The sequence below is a fragment of the Bidens hawaiensis genome, unplaced genomic scaffold, assembly GCF_021521415.1.
Source record: "Bidens hawaiensis isolate Kalapana, Puna unplaced genomic scaffold, B.hawaiensis_p1.1 tig00042804_1, whole genome shotgun sequence".
Classification (NCBI taxonomy): Eukaryota; Viridiplantae; Streptophyta; class Magnoliopsida; order Asterales; family Asteraceae; genus Bidens; species Bidens hawaiensis.
In genome coordinates this window covers 62003-82670 of record NW_027505799.1, presented here as the reverse complement: position 1 = coordinate 82670, position 20668 = coordinate 62003, and the positions used below count along the sequence as shown (strand labels likewise).

General features: G+C 34.7%; 1 pseudogene across 1 annotated transcript; it reads left to right on the top strand.

Annotated features, from left to right (window-relative positions):
- The first annotated feature begins 12656 nt into the window (after positions 1–12656).
- Positions 12657–20333, top strand: LOC143615384 (trafficking protein particle complex II-specific subunit 120 homolog; annotated as a pseudogene). The gene is made up of 10 exons (XR_013150465.1): positions 12657–12941; positions 13044–13226; positions 13471–13580; positions 13897–13956; positions 14264–14552; positions 14642–14934; positions 16362–16491; positions 16828–17559; positions 18003–18829; positions 19960–20333. The product of XR_013150465.1 is annotated as a trafficking protein particle complex II-specific subunit 120 homolog (transcript).
- The last annotated feature ends 335 nt before the right edge of the window (positions 20334–20668 follow it).

Below are 20668 nucleotides of genomic sequence, written 5' to 3'. Positions count from 1 at the left end.
ATGAGATGGTATGCGTAAAAGTTTAATTTATAACAAATCTGCTGAGATTGTTCAAAAACTATCTTGTCAGTCAAAAATTTATAAATGTTTTTAGAGTCAACGATTCGCCAGCATATCGCTGACGTATTTTTCCTCCACATTACAGGAAAGCAAATATAGCACAGATAACAAGGAATAAGAGTCACTCTTGAAGTTAGAAGCTCGCTTATGGAAATGGCTCAGTTTTTAATCATTAAAATATTATAATCAAGATTAAACAAGGTTTGTAAATCAAATACTTGGATATTTATTATCTAAGAAATTTTCAAAATAAATTATTAATTTATTTTAATCAAAGACTTCCGCTAATAACTCGCAACTCTGATATATTTACAAAATAGGTACCAACTACGGGTGTCACTCCTAGGCCCTAAGTCGGGGTGTGACATTAACTGTTATAGATTTACCATGAGGGAGTCTATAGCATAAGGGTTTATTAATTTACTAATCAGTATATTTTACTAGGCCAGAAAGTTAACAGAATGAAACTTCTATTGGTACACATGTTAATTAATTTAAAACGTACTAGTCAGAAATTGTGAATGTACCTGTTATCACATTCGGATCTGGTCGTGCTCCACTCAAGTCAATCACAAAAGCGACCTCTAGTCTGGTTAAACGTCAATGCTTGTTCTTCATTTAACTTGGGGCGGTTTTTTTTGAAGTGTTTTATACTATCACACTGATAGCAAGTATATTGTTTTATCATAGGTTGGGTTAATTGTATCGGTTGTATGCGAATTGGTTGCGATCGAGGTAGTTGTGGATGGTGCGGTTGTGGTATTTGAGATGGCCGGTTAGTAGTGTTTTGAATGGTTTTACAGTCACGGACATAGTGTCCAACCTTCCCACATCTATAACACCCGTTTGTTCGACATTCACCTACATGATGATAACCACATTCCCCACACTTTGGCAAAAGCCCTCTATACTTCTCTTGTTTCACATCAGAACTGGTAAGGGCGTAATTTTGCATTGTAGTGCGTGCACGTTTATTTTGTTGTCTTCCTTGTACCTTTGCCTCATACTCTGTTCATTTTGTACCAGATGATTCCCCAAGCATTCTCAGCACACCACTTCTAACCAAATCAGAAGCTACAATTCCGGCTTGTAACACGGCATTTTCGAAAGTTAAGCGGCCAGTTGAATTAACCAGACTCCTGACTTCGGGGCTAAACCCCAAATGTAGAGTTTAATACAGGGGTAACTAACCATGAAACTAGACGGGCCAGCTCGTTAAAGCGGTGGGTATACCCCAAATGATCTGCACCCTTCATTTCTAAATTCCAAAGTTCTTGTTCTAATTTCTGATTTTCATTTATCGGACAAAAGAGTTCTATCATAAGATCTTTAAGTTCTGCCCACGACATACGGTTGTGCCTCTTATCCTTAAATTTGCACTACAGTATTCCACCACATTAGGGCGTGGTCCACAAACGTAGAAGTAACATATTTGACAATACAATATGGTGGACAGTTAGTGATATTGATAATGGATTCAGTCTTTTCGATCCACTTAACCAGTCCATTTGGTCCTTCAGCACCACTAAAACCTATAAGCTTACATAACATAAGGTTCTTAAGTTGATATCCCTTTTGTGGGGGATTTGGGTTGCTACGACCATTGTTTAAGTTCGGTGGGGGATTATCATCATTGAGAGTAGCGTTAGTATTCAGCGGGGGAGTACTAGTTGTGACTGTGTTAGTATTTATCGGGGGGGCATTTTTAGTTGTATTAGTATTTTTCGGGAGATTATTATTCACAGCCGCATTAGTGTTCGGCATTTGATTTGTATTCATAATTGTATTAATACCGGCAGCGGATTATGCTGCTATTGTCGGAAGTACTGTCTGTAGTTACCGAGCAATCATCTTGGCTACATTTGCCTCAGACAATGTGTGTGCTTTCTTCGAAGTCATTCTATAACAATAATCAGTTATACTACAATTAATAATAATTCATTGCATCACTAATCATGAAAGGAATCACATTAACTGGTAATCAGATATTTCAGATAGCACATACGTATCACACGCATCTGTTCTCGAGTCTATATACTAAGGATAGTATATAGATTTAGCCTAACAAAGGCCATTGTCTGTGTGTATATATATATATACATATCAAAAGTTGCCACCAAGTGACAAGAAATTTTAACCCGGTAAGGGTCAGTATTGTAACGGAAGGCCCAAATTGTCCTCAATATCAGCATAGCACACACTATTAGACGCTTGTATGGAGTATCAAAAAGATGCTATACACAACAATACCATACTATCCTTATCTATCCAAGTACACATTATAACAATTATAAACGGTTCACAACTCGCTCGACAATTATTCCACTACAATCCCATCATTGGGCAATTGTTTTTGTTCGATCTCTCCTATAAGTAGGCATCTGCCTGTTATAACTTTAATTAGTGTGTTGTAGTAGGAATGCACTTGTATACTCCACTTGACCTCTGGATGTTGTTAAATATAACTATAGAATATATTCTTTCACTAGGTCATTCAGTATCCGTAAGCATGTCGGGTTTACTAAAAGTGGTAATTTACTAGTTGGGGGTAAGTATGTCCCATTCCAGTCAGCGCACGTCATCAATTCGTGTGCATGGGGTTTCTCTTCTATAATAAACCGATTGGAATGACAAAATATAGGAGAGGTTGGAGGTTCTCGTACATAGATGGTTTGAAGAGTTTGCTAGTTATGGAGGTTTATCAAAGTCAGTGTAAAGGGAATTATTATTATTAGTATTTCTTTTTGAAATATCGTTAGTACATTATATGTGCTGGTAGTTACAGTCTATTATAGAATTGGAGACTCAATAAGGTAATTATTATATTTATAATTCGATAAATCGGACTCATCACTGGGTATTTTCCTAGGGATAGTGTTTGTTTTCAAGCAACAGAATGGAAAGACGACCGAAAAACAGTTTAGTTTAATGTCAAAGAAACAAGTATATAAGATAAAAATTAGACCCAAGCTGAGAAGTGTTATATATATCCTCTTGAAATTATTGTATGTAGGTCACACCTCCCACGGTTCATTCCTGGGCCTTGCATATTAAGCCCCTTTGTGGTTCCGTCATATCACCAGATTCAGTTTGAACTCATTAAAGCATTCTTGTATTCTTATTTACAGGCAACAGCGGTTCTTCATTCGACACAATACTATCTGATCTTGATATCTTCCGGTGCAACAGTTAGTCATAAAATAACATTTTTCGGTAGCTTTGATCAGAGTAAAGGATATTATTAATTAGGGCAAAAATAAAATATTTTATTTGTTATGACCATGTATAATATTAATTATGATAAAATATAGTATTACGTATTACTTTTAATAAAGTATAAATTTAATTATAATAAGAATTAATATTGATTATGATCGAATATGACATTTGTTACGATAGGATTTAACATTATCGACAGTACAGTACGTACACATATTCATACACCTTGTTCCAGATAAGCACGTATGTATGTTACATACATATATACATAACATTACCTTTTATACACATATGTTGCCATTTTTACCTATTGGTATATCCCGTGATTTCTCCCCGAATTCCCTCGTACAAGCAAGTCTGCTATTATGTTCCGGACCATAATAACCCACTTGCCATTCGAGTTCATCCTGGCATCCACCATTATATAATATTAATTTATTATTTATTTTCCCAGAATAAATCAGACGTACGGTTATATTTTAGACATCCTAAGGGATAAACTGATCCTTTATAACCAATGGCTCTGATACCAACTTCTGTCACACCCCGTTAAGCGATTTGCGGAAGCGTAAAACGGTAATGTAACAGACACAACTGGTATCAAACACATTGTTTATAAAGAAACTTTACTAACTAATTTACAATATATTACATCGATCTAACTTCGTTTACAAACTAGGTAATACAAACCAATCCAGCCCGATAAGCTACTTTACTCCTAACTCGAATGCTTGTACCAATTTACACAGCATCGATCACAATCCAAACACGTAGCACATAAGCAATCTACTCAACTTTTCTGAATACCTAAAAAGTATGTTAAAAACAGGTCAACTACAATAGCTCTCTACTTTCACGGATCACTTAAAACATCCCCAATAAATGTTTTGTAGGTCTTTTTCAGCTTAACGGATGATAAAATGCTTGTTTCGGAACTAACTTTCGCGTTTAAAGTCATAACGGGTAGTTAAATGAGCATGTTTTCGTTTAACTGGTTTGCTATCATACTAAGGCCTTAATATCAATATGTTGGCTTATAATAAACGTATATCACTTATAGATGGCCCCCCGGGATATCAGGGTCATAACCAGACCCGTTCGGTTATTCATTTGCTCGTTACGCAATAAACGGTTAATCGCTTGTTTGATATGTGGATACTAAGGTGTACCCGGTTTTGTCACGAATGTCACAAAAGCGGAATAAGATTTCATACGACCGGAACCCTAAGTGGTCAAACGTGACCGGTTAAATGGTTACATTCCTTTTATAAAAACCGAATTCACGGTGGTTCGTGGCTAAATTCGGGAAAATTTTTCAATATTTTATTATTATTATTATTATTATTATTATTATTATTATTATTGTTTTAAATGTTTAGTTTGGTGAAAAATCCATGTCAATCAATGGGCACTCCAACTATCCTTTTCTTGATTTGATATTTGGTTGGAACATATCGTCTGTGGTAGTTCACGAGATACTCCAACTACTCATATTTAGATTCCTGTAATTCGATATTTAGTTGGGTCAGTTAAAATGCCATGTAACGCTCATGGGCCGACCAACTCCATTGATTTGATAATTCATTATTTAGTTGGGTCAGTTAAAATGCCATGTAACACTCATGGGCCGACCAACTCAATTGTTTGTTACTCATTATTTTAGTTGGGCCAATAAACTGTCATGGAACGCTCATGGGAGGCTCAATTTACAAAATTTATGTTGCTTTATTTAGTTGGGCCATTCAAATTGCCATGAAAAGTTCATGAGAGGTCAACTCATTGGATACGTTTTGTTATTTAAATTTGGGTTCTTAAGCAACATTGGAAAGCCCATGGAAAGCCCAACCCAATAACATTTCATTTTTGGATATCACTTTTAGAATAAATATTGTCTAATTAATTAAATATCTCAAGATTAATCACATTGTTTTAGATCTCAACTTATCCTAAGTCATGATAAACCACAACCTACATCCCTATTATCTCACATCAACTCATTCACATAACTTACCCATCATCTCATGAAATTTCATCTTTGGTCCTCATAGAATGTTTTCCCTAAGAATCCATCATCGTAATCAACATCGTTCATCTGCTTCTTACGGTCGCCGTCTGACTACTAGAATCGCCAAGGAGTTTGCTACTGCTCTCTCAGATGACCATGTTAGGGATGGAACTCTTTCTCGAAAGGACTCCAAACCTACCCCTGATAAAAACTAAAACCAAAACCGAAACCTCAACAAAACCAAAATGCCGCGAACAAGAAATCATATACTGATTCATACCCGTTATGCTCCACTTGCAATTATCATGTTATTTAAATTATCTTCTCTCAGTTATTTCATTTTATCATATTCTCAAACTATAAACTATCAAACGCATTTCAATCTTTACCCTTAACTTTAACTGTAAATATTTTGTTACTTCTTGTTTTTCCTCAATCTCATGTTACTTTTCACAACTTATCTTCCATCTTATAAGTGTTTATTGTTAAAAATCATTTATTGTAATTTTATTATTAAACTGAATTTTTCATCATTCAAATTTAATTTCCACTATTAAATTAAATCTTCAATTAATTAATTTAATTTTTTATCATTAAATTGACTTTATGATTGAATCTCCATGGAAATCCATGTATAACTTAATCACTCATTTTATTTATTGACATTTTCACGATTATTGTTGAAATTTCATTTTTTATTGAGTTTCGTTATTTAGTTGAAATTAAACGGTGGTTCGTAAATATTTCAACTCCCTACTTTGATTTTCGATACATCTTGAGAATTTTGAACGTTTTGATGATAATTTCGTTAGTTGTTAGAATAGTCATGGTGATTCATGCGTTTCTAGACTTGTGTTTCTCTTATTTTACTATATTATTTCACATCTCATTTTCATTCTCACTATTAATTTAATATTCGCTATTTACTTAAAGTTCCATGATAAATCATGGAAAATTCAATTTACTTATTTCATATTATTTTTTTAAGATTTTGTGGAAATAGGAAGATCCCTCGTAATTCGTAGATACTCCAATGACACACCTTATATTATATCTAAATTTGAAGATTTATTTGGATTAGGACTATCTCAGTGATTCAGGAATATTCGCTTCCCAAATTAATCTATTAACAATTTGTTTGAATACGTACATTTTCGCATTTTTATAATATTTCAATTACTATTTACCATTTATTTTAATATTTTAATTTCGTAATTGAATTCATCTCATCTCAAATTCATAACTTGCAATACTATAATATTATATCAATATCTCTTTAAATATCATAAGTTTCTCATCCAATCAAACTCGATTCATCAAAATCTTCGTTAACTTTGTTTAAAGTTATACTCTCGGCCTTAAGAAGTTCATTCATAATGTTTACGATATTTAAATGTTTCACATGTCATTAATCATTTTAAGGTTTGTTGTTAATTGAACTATTTTATGTAAATCCTTCACTTATTTTTGTTGTGATATTTTTCATACATTAAAAAAAATCTAGTTTGCTAATTTTTGTTATTTGTAAAGTTCACGAAAATTCGTTGTTATCTTATATTCCTATCCTCGTTCATCACTCTCAACGTCTAGGATTTCATTTACTTTCAAATTTTAAAGATTTATACATTTTATGATCTTTTGATTTTATCTTTAAGATTAAATAAAAACTTTTGCTTTCTCTCAAAATTTTGTTTTATTTTCAATGTTGTAAACCCACATGATGGGACGGATTATGCAGATCATCCGACGGTCTAAGTAATTATGGGTTGACACGTAATTATCCAAGTCCTCGCATGGAAATCATAATACGTACAATTGTGTGTCATAATCTAGAACCGAACGTAGTTTGAGTAACGGTGCAAATGATAAGATGATAAGGACATGGTGAATATGCCGCTGGTACATCCTATATATAAGTGTCATTATCGGATTGTCATTTGGAGCGTTGATTCGATTATTAGAAGTTCTATGTTATGATATTTCCCGTAAAAGTTTAATTATTTTTAAAACGATTATGTTTAGTTTTCCTTAATTTCGGGACGAAATTCTCTACAGTAGGGGAGAGTGTAATATCTCGGATTTTTCGTATTCGTTTACATATAAGTTGATTCGAGAACATTATTCGGATCCTTATTATTAATCAAATCAAGCATTTATAAGTATTCCTTAATGTATTTTCATTTCATATCCTTTATGTTTTCAAAGTTTTTCATTTCTTGTTTAAACTCTAAAATAATCATTATTTAACCATTTTAGAAAGTTCAAGGACCTAAATTGTCAAACAACAAACATTTTCCCTCCCTTGACCAGGGGCACCGCGCGACCACAAGTGGTCTAGGTCGCAGCGCGTCGCCGTGGGATACATGCACATAATCTCTTGTTTATTATACTTTCCTAGTTTATTTTTGGCACAAAATTGCTTATTTTTGGACCATATCGTGTGATTTAAGCCCCAAGAAAACTAACATAGACTAAGTACTTGTCCACATACATTACCCCTTCCTCAAGAATGAAATTTGGCTGCATATGATGTTGATTTGATCATAAAAACTTGTTTCGGTTTCTTAAACGAGTAAACTAACTATATTTGGTCCGTTTTTGCTTATTCTATATACATCATATTTCTTCTGCCACATTCTTCCCTAAACCCTAAAAATCATTCCCTCAGCCGTCACCCACCTTCCACCCTCGGTTTCTCTTCCGTTTTTGCCATATTACTCAAGATACAAGTGTTTGCGTTTGACTTTCAAGCATTCTCAACCTTTGACTTCCATTTCTCATCGATTAGAGCATTATCGAGTAAGTTGTGTTCTATAAATTTATTCATTATCATTCACTTGTCAATAACTCTCAATCAATTTCTAAGATTGAGGGGTATTGACGGGTCAATTTGACTAAAACCCGTTTAAGGGCATAATAGTCAACATATTTGATTAATCGATTTCTCATGCTTCTGGTCGGAACCAGCTTTCGGTCCAGAAGACTTTTATTTTTGTAATGATATTTTAAGGCTACTGACCAAAACCCGACTTCCGACTCGCTGTTCGGATTCTGGTCAGTACCAGCTTGCTTAAATTTTTAAATTAACATAACCAGAGTTCTAGACATCCGTTTGAAACGATTCCAGTGTCAACGAGTTTGGTTTTACTCATATTTATTTATCTAAAAGTTTCAGGCTCATTTGATTTACTTGGTTCAACGCATTAACGGACGATTCGTTTACTTCTTAATCGTTTATTATTGTTTTTATTCGCTTGCCTACGAATTAAGGTGAGTTTTATCATTCCCCTTTATTTTATTGATTTTCATAAGTTTTGGGGACATATACTTACTAGTACTAATATCTAATTCATATTTTCATACTACATATCTACACAAAACTAGCAAACGAATGATTGTGTGTATTTCAATCAAATGTTATTTGTTACTTGCTTATGTGCTTATATTCTATCATTTTCGGAGAGGTCCATCAAAAGTCTAGCATGTCAGTATGATCATACGCCGTCTTAGTAACCAAAGCCCGATTCGCTTGGCGATGGTAAACCAACAATCACAGTTATACGCAGTCATAGTAGCCATAGCCCGTGTTCGTGAGGTATGGTTAATTAACACAATATTTTTTTACGGTTTGATTGTTTATTACTGCATTTATTTTGTTTTGCTTATTTATTTATATTATCATTATATCATGCAAAACTGGTGATAATCTTACTCAACCTAGTGTTGACAAATTTTATTTTATTTTCTATGCATATGTAGGTTACCTTTTGAATTGAAGCTTAAAGTGAAGCATGCTTAGAAGGACCATAGGAAAATCAAGGAAGACTATAGACAGTAAAATAAAGAATAATTATATTCTAGTTGTATTGAATTAATTGTTTGTGTTATGAATGTTTGTGCACTCTTATTTGAAATAATTAACTTAATAGATATTGTCATTTTATTTATGATAGTACCTTTGAGCTGTGAACAATTGGCTCACGCCCCGACATTTCCACCTTAGGTGGGTGTGTGACCTGATGTATGAAATGTGGAAAAAGTGTTCTCCAACACATCTTCCTCAGTAACAGTTTGCCCACAAAATCGGAGAGTTGAGCATATTCTGCACAAAGCATAGGTGTACTCATTTACTTTTTTGAAATCTTGGAACCTGATATTGTTCCATTCATCTCTAGCAGTAAGAAGTAGAACTTCCGTTTGATGATCAAATCTGCTTTTTAAATCTTTCCACAAAACATATGGATCCTCACAATTTGAATACTCAAATTGTAACATCTTGTCAATGTGTTTGTGGACGAAGACATCGGCTTTTGCCTTGTCTTGTTCTTCGCAATTATTTCCCTTCATTATCGTTTTCAAAACACCCATTGATTTGAGATGTCGTTTAACATGTGCCATCCACGGCATATAATTATCTCCGGTGATATTAAGAGCCAGAAAATTCAAGTTTTGCGATGTTTGCCATTTTATTACTAAACACAAATAAGATAAACATTAGGATTACATACTTTATTAAAATTGAAAGAAAATACAAAGGTAGAGCTATAAATAGATAAAAGAAAATGAAAAAATCAAACTCCTTAGGTGGGAGATTACAAATTAAGAACAATAAGATTATCAGCATTATGGTGGTTAACACAAAAATGGGATGAATCATTTCGTGAAAATTATCTTGAGTTATAGTGAAAGAAATGAGATTCAAAATTGGAAATTTATAGGGTATATTTATACCCGTTTAATAACGGCTATATTACCGTTATAACCTTTACATAACGGTTATATATATAAATATATATATATATATATATATATATATAATATTAATTATTTTAAAGTAAGATAATAAATAACATATTAATAAAGTTTATTTTATAAAATATATAATTAGTATGCACAGCAGTAAGAATAAAAATGTTAGTAAACATAAATAAATGTAACCTTAGCAATAAGAATAAAAATGTTAGTAAACATAAATAAATGTAACCTCTAAATGAAATATTAGCGTGCATATATAAATAAAAGTTAGTTGCGATGAAAGTAAAAATTAGATGCATAATGAAAAGTTAGATGCGTAAATAAAAATTAGTTGTAATAAAAATTAAAAGTTAGATGCATAATTAAATGTTAGACGCATAAAGAAAAGTTAGATTGCTAGTATTTTCATAGTTATCAAATTTTAATAGCATTCTTTATACTTACTTATTATTGTTATTACTTTATATATGTATGTGTGTGTGTGTGTATACTAGAGGGGTGCCCGCGCGATGCAGCGGGAAATATAGACTTGGTAATCACGTAACAAGTTTATGGGTGTTCATTGTTTGGTTTGAAACCGTAAAACCGTTCAAACCGGCCATTGGTTTGGTTTCACAGTTGAATTTTTTCATTAACTTTTGGCCGGTCATTTTCAATCTTCAAAGTTTCGGTTTCGGTTTCAGTTTTTGATGACGAGAACCCGTTACTAACGGTTTTGCCCATGGTTTAGTTTAAAAACCATCAAAACCAGACTGCAAATGCCCTTAAGTAAAATGTTATTTTTTTAACTGAAAAAAATTATAAAAATATCATCCTCAAATTAAAGAGAAAAATATGCTCGTTTTTTTGGTGCAATTTCTTTAAAAAAATATTAACGTATGAAAAGGTTATTAATGCTTAAAAATAAGAAGAAAGTTGGGTTAAAAGTGAAAATAAAAATCACATATTAGTAAAAGATGTATCATAGTTGTAACTATTTTTAAAATTTACAAAAGTTAGGCAAAGTGAAGGGGTCAATTTCGTAAAATATTGTTTAGTAACCATATTTGCATTTTTATTGGACAAGTTTGCCCTTATCCTAGATGCATTAAAGGTTGTACCATTTGTTACATATATTGTAAATCTCTTAAAACCAAAGTGTCTTAATTTGTCCCATTATCATACATTATATATAGTATAGATATATTTCTAATGTATGAATTAAAGAAGTGTTTGTGATGTTTATGTGGATACCTTTGTGCCTAACACCTTTCTTGATTAGGATATAAGCAGCTCATGTGCTGATAAGATGTTATGATTTAACAAGATTAGTGTTAAAACTTGAGAACATAAGAAAATTTGACAAAGAAAGAAAGTAGTGAAATGTTTCACTTATAAATATGCATGTATCACGTGTATTTTCTTCTTTACATTAAGCTAGTATTTATTTATATTACAAAAAGATTTAAGTTTTTCTCGTAACAAGATTAATTATTCGATGGACATATAGCATGCTACATTATATCAATAAGTTTGAAAAACATCATTTCTCGTATACGCATTTCCCCCGAACGTAACAAAATCTCAGCCCCTGGGAGGACTTCCAGTCCAATCGCGAAATCCACGCGCATCTCCCACTGCCCCTCCGTCACTTTGATGCCGCCTGTAAGGGATACGCCTCCGCGCTTGTGCATCGCTGTTTCGCTTTCGCTCCTGGAGTTGTGCTATTAGTATTACTTACTTAGGGCTTAGTTGCTGTTTCACTATATCTTGATTTTCTCTAGTTGATCCACCCTACATATTTGAATCTCTTGTTTCTCTAGTGGTAACATGAAGCATGAGATTTATGATTCAATATGCGTATTTGAAACACTTGTCCAGTTAATGATTCATGATCTGGTAGCTTAGCTAATCAATTTGGGATATGTTGGATCAGCTTAAGCATTTTGGTGCAATCATACTGCAATGCATATTGTTTCTCTTTGATGTGGATTTTAAGTGGCTAAGTCTTAAATGCTCTTCAATCTATATCTGGATATTTGAAAACTGGTTAGAAAACAGAGTTAAAAAGATCAGTTAAGTAACTTCTGGATTAAGGCTAATGATGAAATTCATTGTTGAAATGAGTGTCAAGGACTCGTTTCCTCCAGTTGCACAAATTTGTGGATGGAAGATCATTTTTTATATGATTTTACAACTGAAGAGCAGAAGACGCATGGCTTGGGTTAATTGCAGCTTTCTGTATGGTTTGACTGGTACTGACTAGTGAGACATGCATGCACTTACCTGCATTCACAATTGCACATGCATATACGTCGTCATTCAAATTTGCATTGCTTTGTATTTTCTTTTACTCCAAGTGCATAGCCAAATCAGGGAACATTAACATAGAATGCAATTAACACTCTGTTCTTTCTTTTCTTGCTCCAAATCTTCTACATATTAGATGTAACACAAAACCTAGAGAAATGTTTTTCTTTGTGCAGTAACATAGTTTTTGTTCATTTTTAAGAAGTCTGAAAATGATTGAAGTTGCAGACTTGCAGCTTGACACATAAGTCAAAATAACACTGGTTGCTAGGGATTGATGGTCTTGTTTCAAAGGTTTTTGTTGTTTTGTGATCATTATTGCAAGTGCTGGTATATTTTATCGTAAAAATAGTTTTTGAATCCTAGTAACATGTCTCACTAGTGTTCTTGTTATCTTATATTATAGCTAGCGGACGGGAAGGACAGAGGAAATAAGTTGGCCTTGTTTCCTCCTGCTGACCAACGGACTCAAGAAATTCACTTGCAAACGATGATGCAAGACATTGCTGCTTCACTTTTAATGGAATTTGAAAAGTGGGTTCTTCAAGCGGAATCTGGTGGGACCATTCTAAAGACACCTTTAGATTCTCAAGCCAGTCTCAGCTCAGAGGAGGTTTATGTTTTAGGTGTCCTGATTATATATAATGGCTAAATTCTTAATTTCAAGTGCATGCTTTGAGAATTATAACTTTACCAACTTGATCAATTGTTTCAGGTGATTAAAGCGAAAAAGAGGAGACTTGGTAGAGCACAGAAAACAATTGGAGATTTTTGTTTACTAGCTGGATCACCTGTTGATGCCAATAACCATTATTCTACTGCTTTAGAACTTGCCAGGTTGACTGGGGATTATTTTTGGTATGCTGGCGCATTGGAGGGTGGTGTTTGTGCCTTGTTGGTAAGCATATGAAAGGATCAATGATTAAATATATAGTAAATCAGTGTGTTAACATTTGGTATCTAGATCTTATTATTATGCCCTTACTGTAGTAACAATTTCTTCATGGCTTATTTTTTATTTTTGTTTTTCACTACATGGTTTTTCTTTTGATGTTTAAGAGCTTAAAACTGATTGGTTATATGATCTTCATTTATCCTGATGTTGAGTAACATTTTTTTTGTTTGTGTTTATGTGCTATAAGATGGATAAAGAAGTTCATAAGGACCAATTTATAGAGGAGGAGGTCAAGTTTCGTTACAACAGTGTCATTGTGCATTACAGGAAGTCATTTGTACAAGACAATGCTCAGAGGTAGATACAAATTACCCACACTGGTAACATCTTTAGCATATGCACATGAAATAAACCTCCCTTTGTAGCTCAAGCAAAATTAATCCCAATTTAGAAGCTCTATACTTCTATACTCTGCAATTATTTTTTATTTAAAGTGGTTGAACTGAAGTGGCGGTGGCTTTTGAAAGTTTGTTTAGGACTTTAGTGTTTTAAATAATTTCTTCTGGCAGAGAGTTAAATACAGATCCTTAGGATATCGGGATCTTTCTAGCATATTCTGCTTAAGCTTTTTAAGAATATACATATATTTCATCTACTGATCAACTTTATACAGGGTCTCACCTCTCAGCTTTGAACTGGAAGCTACTCTGAAATTGGCAAGATTTCTGTGCAGGTATATTCCCAAAACTTCTTGTTTTGTTATTCTTCCTCCTTTACGTGTCGTTTCATGACTGCTGTGATTTGTTCTATCTATTGTTTTCATTTCTGTGTGGACATCAAACTCAGTTTGGTATGATAGTGTAAATTAATCAAGGTATACAATGTTTTCTTCATTAAGAGGCAGACTTGTTCATTTTGTGAAATTATATATAATCAAACTCTGTAATACTTAGTTTTTTTGTTCCTCTTTTTACCATCTTTCCTTGATTATGGTTACATGTTTCGGTGTAGATACCCAGATTTGATTGTTTGTGTTTCAGACGTGAGCTGGCTAAGGAGGTAGTGGAGCTTTTGACTTCTGCTGCAGATGGAGCAAAATCTCTAATTGATGCAAGTGATAGACTGATACTATACATTGAGATAGCCCGTTTATATGGAACTCTCGGCTACCACAGAAAAGCTGCCTTTTTCTCTAGACAGGTGGCTCAGTTATATTTGCAACAAGAAAACAGTTTGGCTTCCATTAGTGCCATGCAAGTACTAGCCCTAACTACAAAAGCTTACCGTGTCCAAAGTCGAGCTTCCATTCCCAAACATTCTGTTTTCAATGTGAGCTATTCAGTCATATATTTTCATATATAATGCATTTTTAACAACCAAAAGAATATTAGGTAAGGACATTTTGTTTTTCGTACAAGGATGTTGGGTCATCTATTGCTGATGGTGGAAAGATGCATCATCACTTGGTGGTATCTTTATTTGAGTCACAATGGAGCACATTGCAGATGGTTGTACCAAAGGAGATACTTCTCTCAGCTGTTCGTGCTGGAGATCCGCTTGCTGCGTGGAGTGCAGCTGCACGTCTGTTAAGATCTTATTATCCGTTGATAACACCTTCGGGCCAAAATGGGCTTGCAAGTGCACTCACCAATTCAGCTGAAAGACTTCCTTCTGGAACTCATTGTGCTGATCCCGCTTTACCTTTTGTGAGGTAACTTTACATTTTATGAATATCATTGTCAAGAAAAGGCACATGAACATTTGTATCCAGTTGTTAAGATACCCAAAACTAACTAATATAATCCAAGTCAGTTGCTATTTCTTCAAGGGCTGCTTGAGTACTGCTCTGCTAATATGTAACTTGCTGGAAAAATTTTTTACTCAAAAGAATCATCTGGATGGTAGTCAAGACTTATAAAGCATAAATAATTGGTCACTTTTGTCGTCAGCTCTTCTCAGCTGTATGAGATGTTCTCAGCTCTTAGAGCATTAAGTTTCAGCGCTTTGGCTAATAGCCGTTGGTAGGAAAACTAGGTCAATGTAGGCAATCCGATAGGTTCAAGTCAGTGGTAAGTCAAAACCAGTACTAAAGTCAGTATACTAACTTAACCTGTCCTGCCAGATGAGGCAGGTTTATTTGAGAACCACAAAAAGCTTGATAACTGGGGAACTGATTTACGCCCTTTGATTAGGATATTTTAGGACCAATATTGAGCAATCATATGTGAATAAGTTGTAAATCACATGAGAATAAAAGTGTGCACATTTGCATTGGTATATTCACATGTGAATGAAGCCAGTACACAGTGTTGATGGGTATATTAACATGTGATTTCTTAATATTGGATCCTTGTTCTTTTATTATGTCATCTAAGGGCCTAGATTATTTTGTCATCTAAGGCACGCTTCACATCTGTGATGTACGCGCCTAACGTCTGTGATGCGCGTGTCTCGCCTCCTGGCTTTTGGGATCCAAACGTGTTGGAGCACCTTGTGCTTTTCTAAACCAAGATATAGGCTACCACCAAAGCATAAACAACATATTTGAAAGTAGAACAAGGAAGCCCACGAAACAATCAAATATATATAAAACTCAAAGGCCCATCGAGATAAAACACTTATTTTTTTATTATCAAGTCAAGCTAGCAAAGAAACCCCCCCCCCCCCCCCCCCACAAAAAAAAAAAAAAAAAAAAAAACAGTCATTATTTCAAGGGAAGCATAACTCAGTCCATATGCTGATTTTAACAACTGATCTGATCTGGTGGGATCTGATGGCCAAAACAATCTGAAAATAGATGGAGCAACTAGCTTTAGCCATGCTTATCATACCATGTTACAGTTTTAGCTGTCACTGAGAAAATCGCATCACGCACATATCTACGTGTGTATTATATGTATATATGGCATGCAAATGGATCATATAAAACTTTCTGTATCCTTACATGTCCTATCATAATTATCCTATACTCTCATGGTTTTGTGTTCCTTTTATTTAGGCTATTCTAGTATTTATATAACAAAACTAGTTATTTCTCATTATACAGTAAAAACTGACGGCCAGGTTTTACTTAGTCATACTACTTTGCCAATATCTGCTATATGGATATCATTACTAAATATATTTTTTGATAACCAGGTTACACTCACTTCCTCTGCATCCATCACATATGGACATTATAAAAAGAAATCCTGGAAGAGAGGATTGGTGGGCTGGATCAGCTCCATCTGGGCCTTTCATTTACACACCATTCAGCAAAGGAGATTCATCATCATCATCATCATCATCGTACTCAGTATATCCCACCAATAGCAAAGCTATAGTAGGGTCTGAGGAGGGTAAGATGTAGACAGCCTTACCTCTACCCCATAAGGATAGAGAGGCTGCTTCCGGTGAGACCCCCGGCTCGATAGTAGTTTTGCATCAAGCCTTGGACATAAGGCACATAGCACTCAATCATCGGGACACCGGCTGATCGGTGCATGTACCCTTGTCTTTCGGCTATCAACGCCACTACATGATGCCTGATTAACCGTCCGTCACTTTTAACGTTATTTTCACGAGATTAGTAAAATAACGTCAAAATTAGTGCAAAGGAGATTCAGTCAACAACAATAAGCAAGAACTCGTTTGGGTCGTTGGAGAACCTGTTCAAGTGTTGGTTGAATTAGCAAACCCTTGTGGCTTTGACTTACCGGTCAACAGCATATATCTTTCTGTCCATTCTGGAAACTTTGATGCTTTTCCAATCAGTGTGACGCTCCCCCCTAATTCCTCCAAAGTAATCAGTTTATCAGGAATTCCAACTAAAGTGGGACCTGTCAGTATCCCCGGATGTCTTGTTCATTGTTTTGGGGTAATCACTGAGCATTTCTTCAAAGATGTTGACAATCTGCTTCTTGGAGCTGCACAAGGGCTTGTTATTTCTGATCCGTTTCGGTGCTGTGGGTCTGGGAAGCTGAAAACGACAGTTGTACCGAACATTACAGTTGTACCTCCACTTCCATTGTTGGTGGTGATGGTGCAGTTATATTGTATGAAGGAGAGATTCGTGACCTTTGGATTAGTGTGGCTAATGCTGGTACAGTGGCGGTTGAGCAGGCGCATATATCGTTATCTGGGAAAAATCAGGATTCTGTTATATCTATTGGCTATGAAGCATTGAAGTCTGCACTTCCGTTAAAGCCTGGTGCTGAAGTGACTATACCTGTCACTTTAAAAGCTTGGCAGCTTGGGTTGGTGGATCATGATGCTGTTGCTAGTAAGAGCGCATCGGTTAACGTTACAAGGCCGATAAAGGATGCAAGCAGCCCAGTGTTATTGATACATTATGCAGGTAATTAATAAAAGCTTTGTCTAATGGTACTATCAATAATGTTTTCTTTACAAGGCTCGTGCTAGAAGTGGCAATATGAGAGCGAGTTGGATAACAGGTCAAAAGGGACCTGGTAGCACCTTTTTGTTCTTGTTTAGTTTCTTTGATGAATAATGGTTGCGTTAACTACAATCACATAAACAGTATTTTTACAATACTATTTTAAATCTACAAGTAAAACAGTTTAGAAGGTTGTCTACAATAAAGACATAGTTTAAGTGACCAGTTTGGGTTGGGTTGACCACGAATAATACAGTTTATTTTTTTTTAATAATAGTTTTGGATTAATCACAAAATAATCTAATTTATAAATAAAAAGATATGGAAGGTTTATGCTTTCATATTTAACTTTAGGTGACTTTCAACTTTTAGTATTTACCTCTGCTTCCTGTTTCGTGTGACAGGTCCTGCAGAGAATCAAGGACAGCTGGAAGAAAGTGTTAGTGTTGTGCCACCTGGACGACGCCTAATTACTCCCTTAAACGTGTGCGTTTTACAGGGCTTATCTTTTGTGAAAGTTCGTCTGCTGTCAATGGAAATCCCTGCTCATGTGGTGAGATTTCAAACAGTTCACTAGATAATAGTTCTGCTGATCGGCTGGTGAAAATCAACCCCTATAGAGGAAGCTGGGGCCTAAGATTTCTTGAACTCGAGTTATCTAACCCAACAGATGTCGTGTTTGAAGTCGGTGTCTCGGTCCAGCTGGAAAGTGAAGAAAATTCTTCAGAATTTGATTACCCGAAAACAAGAATCGACAGAGAATATAGCGCGCGAGTGTTAATACCACTAGAACACTTTAAACTACCCGTTCTTGACGGTTCTTTTCTTGCAAACAATTCATTATCAAATGGGGATAGTAAAACCTCAGAGAAAAAGAAGAAAGCGGAACTGAACGCTTATATAAAGAAGCTGATTTCAAAGATTAAGGTTAGGTGGGTATCAGGACGGAACAGTTCAGGAGAGTTGCATATTAAGGATGCCACGCAAGCAGCCCTGCAGACATCTATTATGGATGTTTTATTACCAGATCCTTTGACCTTCAGCTTCAGGCTTGTGAAAGAAGTTAACTCTAAGGGTAGTGGGGATGTGCTGGCACATGACATGACACCGATGGAGGTTTTGGTTCGGAATAACACGAAGGAATCTATCAGTATGAATCTTAATATTACGTGTAGAGATGTTGCCGATGAAAACTGCATTGAAGATGCCAATTCTGCTGTTCTGTGGTCTGGTAAGACTAACTTCTAGTCCTCTAATTGGTTTTTAACTAGGGTGTTTGTGGTTCGGTTTGAACCCACCGTGAATACCGCCCGAATTGGTCATTGGTTTGGTTTCGTGGTCGTTTTTTTTTAAATGTTTTTGGTCAGTAGGTTTGGGAGTTTTCAAACTGAACTGCACTGTTCTGCTTGGTTTATGTTTGATCCTCAAAACCGGTTGAAAAACACCAAACCTGACTGTAGGATTTGGGCGATGTAACTTTTTATATAATACTTGTGCTTTTTATTATTTTAAGACGTATTATGTATGATACAACACATGGAATCGGTCTTTTAAGTTTTAACTCTTGGAAAAATATCACTTTATTTTTATTGTATTTTATGTAGTTTTTTAGAGAAAATTATACACTAGTAACTGAGTTTTCCAGGCATCCCACTAAAGCCACTTAAGTTTTTTGGTTCCTCTGAAGTCACTCAAGTTTCGTTAAGTGTTCCAATCATGTGTAATCTTTCTTTTTTCTTTTTTTTAATGAAACGCTCAAAATGTTTAAAACTAAGGGAGGCAAATGAGACATATAGTCATATATGAATCTTGATTAATGATTATTGTAAACCGACTATTTTTTTTTTTCCAGTTAATTTGATGTATGAGTTCATAATGAAGAAAACGAATTCACTAAATAACAATCAAGTTTCGTAAGTGTTCAGTTTATATCAAATTGTAAAAAAGTATTCAAGATTCATATATGTTTCATCTGCCTCGGAATTTTTTTTTTCAAAATTAACATTTATAAAAAGTTAATGCTGGATCGGAACACCTAATGAAATTTAAGTGACTTTAGTGGGACATTTAGGAAACTTGGTTACTATTATGTAATGTTACCTTTTTTCATTTTTTATTTTATAATTATAAAGGCCTGATTAGTCCAAACAGTGAAACCAAACAGTTGGTAACAGTTTGGTTTGGCCTGGTTTTAGTTTTCAATGGTTCGGTTTTGGTTTACATTGGTCAAAAACTTTTATTAATGGTTTGCTCACGGTTTGACTGGAAAACATAAAAAAACAGACCGTGAACACCGCTGTTATTACTTCGATAACAAAGACTCGCCTTTTATTTTCTTATGATATTGTAAATGTGTTGTAGGTGCTTTAAGTGGCATGAAGGTGGATGTTCCTCCTCTAGAAGAGATCAAACATTCATTTTGTTTGTATTTTCTCATCCCGGGCGAGTACACGTTATTGGCTGCTGCGGTTATAGACGATCCTAATGATATCTTGAGGGCTCGTGCACCGTCTTCTTCACCCGATGAGCCAATCTTTTGTAGGGGCCCGCCTTATCATGTTCGCGTAAATGGTACTATCTAAAACACCATGTTGCATACGAACGATCAGCTTCTCTATCTCATATATCATTTATATATATAAAACGTGCATGCATACATATATAGTGTATGTATGTGGTGAGTATGTGCATTTGTTTGTACTGTGTTGTAACATTTTGAACCTTTTTCGTCACTTGTCATAACTAGTTATCGGTGAAACCCTGTGTGTATTTGAGGACTTTACTGGTACTGCTACGTTGCTAGTCTGGTATGATTTTTTTTAAATCTTATTTGCGGCCCTCAAAATGGTGCTGATTACTGTTACTAGGTTGTTAACGAAACAGCATGTTGCTAATAGATAAAGTCTAGGTCCCTAATAATCAGGTTTTGGGTTGACATGTGGGCACGTTTAATAAATAAATTGGGTCACTTTAATGCCCTATTTAGTTAAACATGTTCGTGGGTATGCCTTGAAACCGATCAGAATTGTTTATACCAAACCTGAAACCCATGAATCTAATGTTTTTTTTG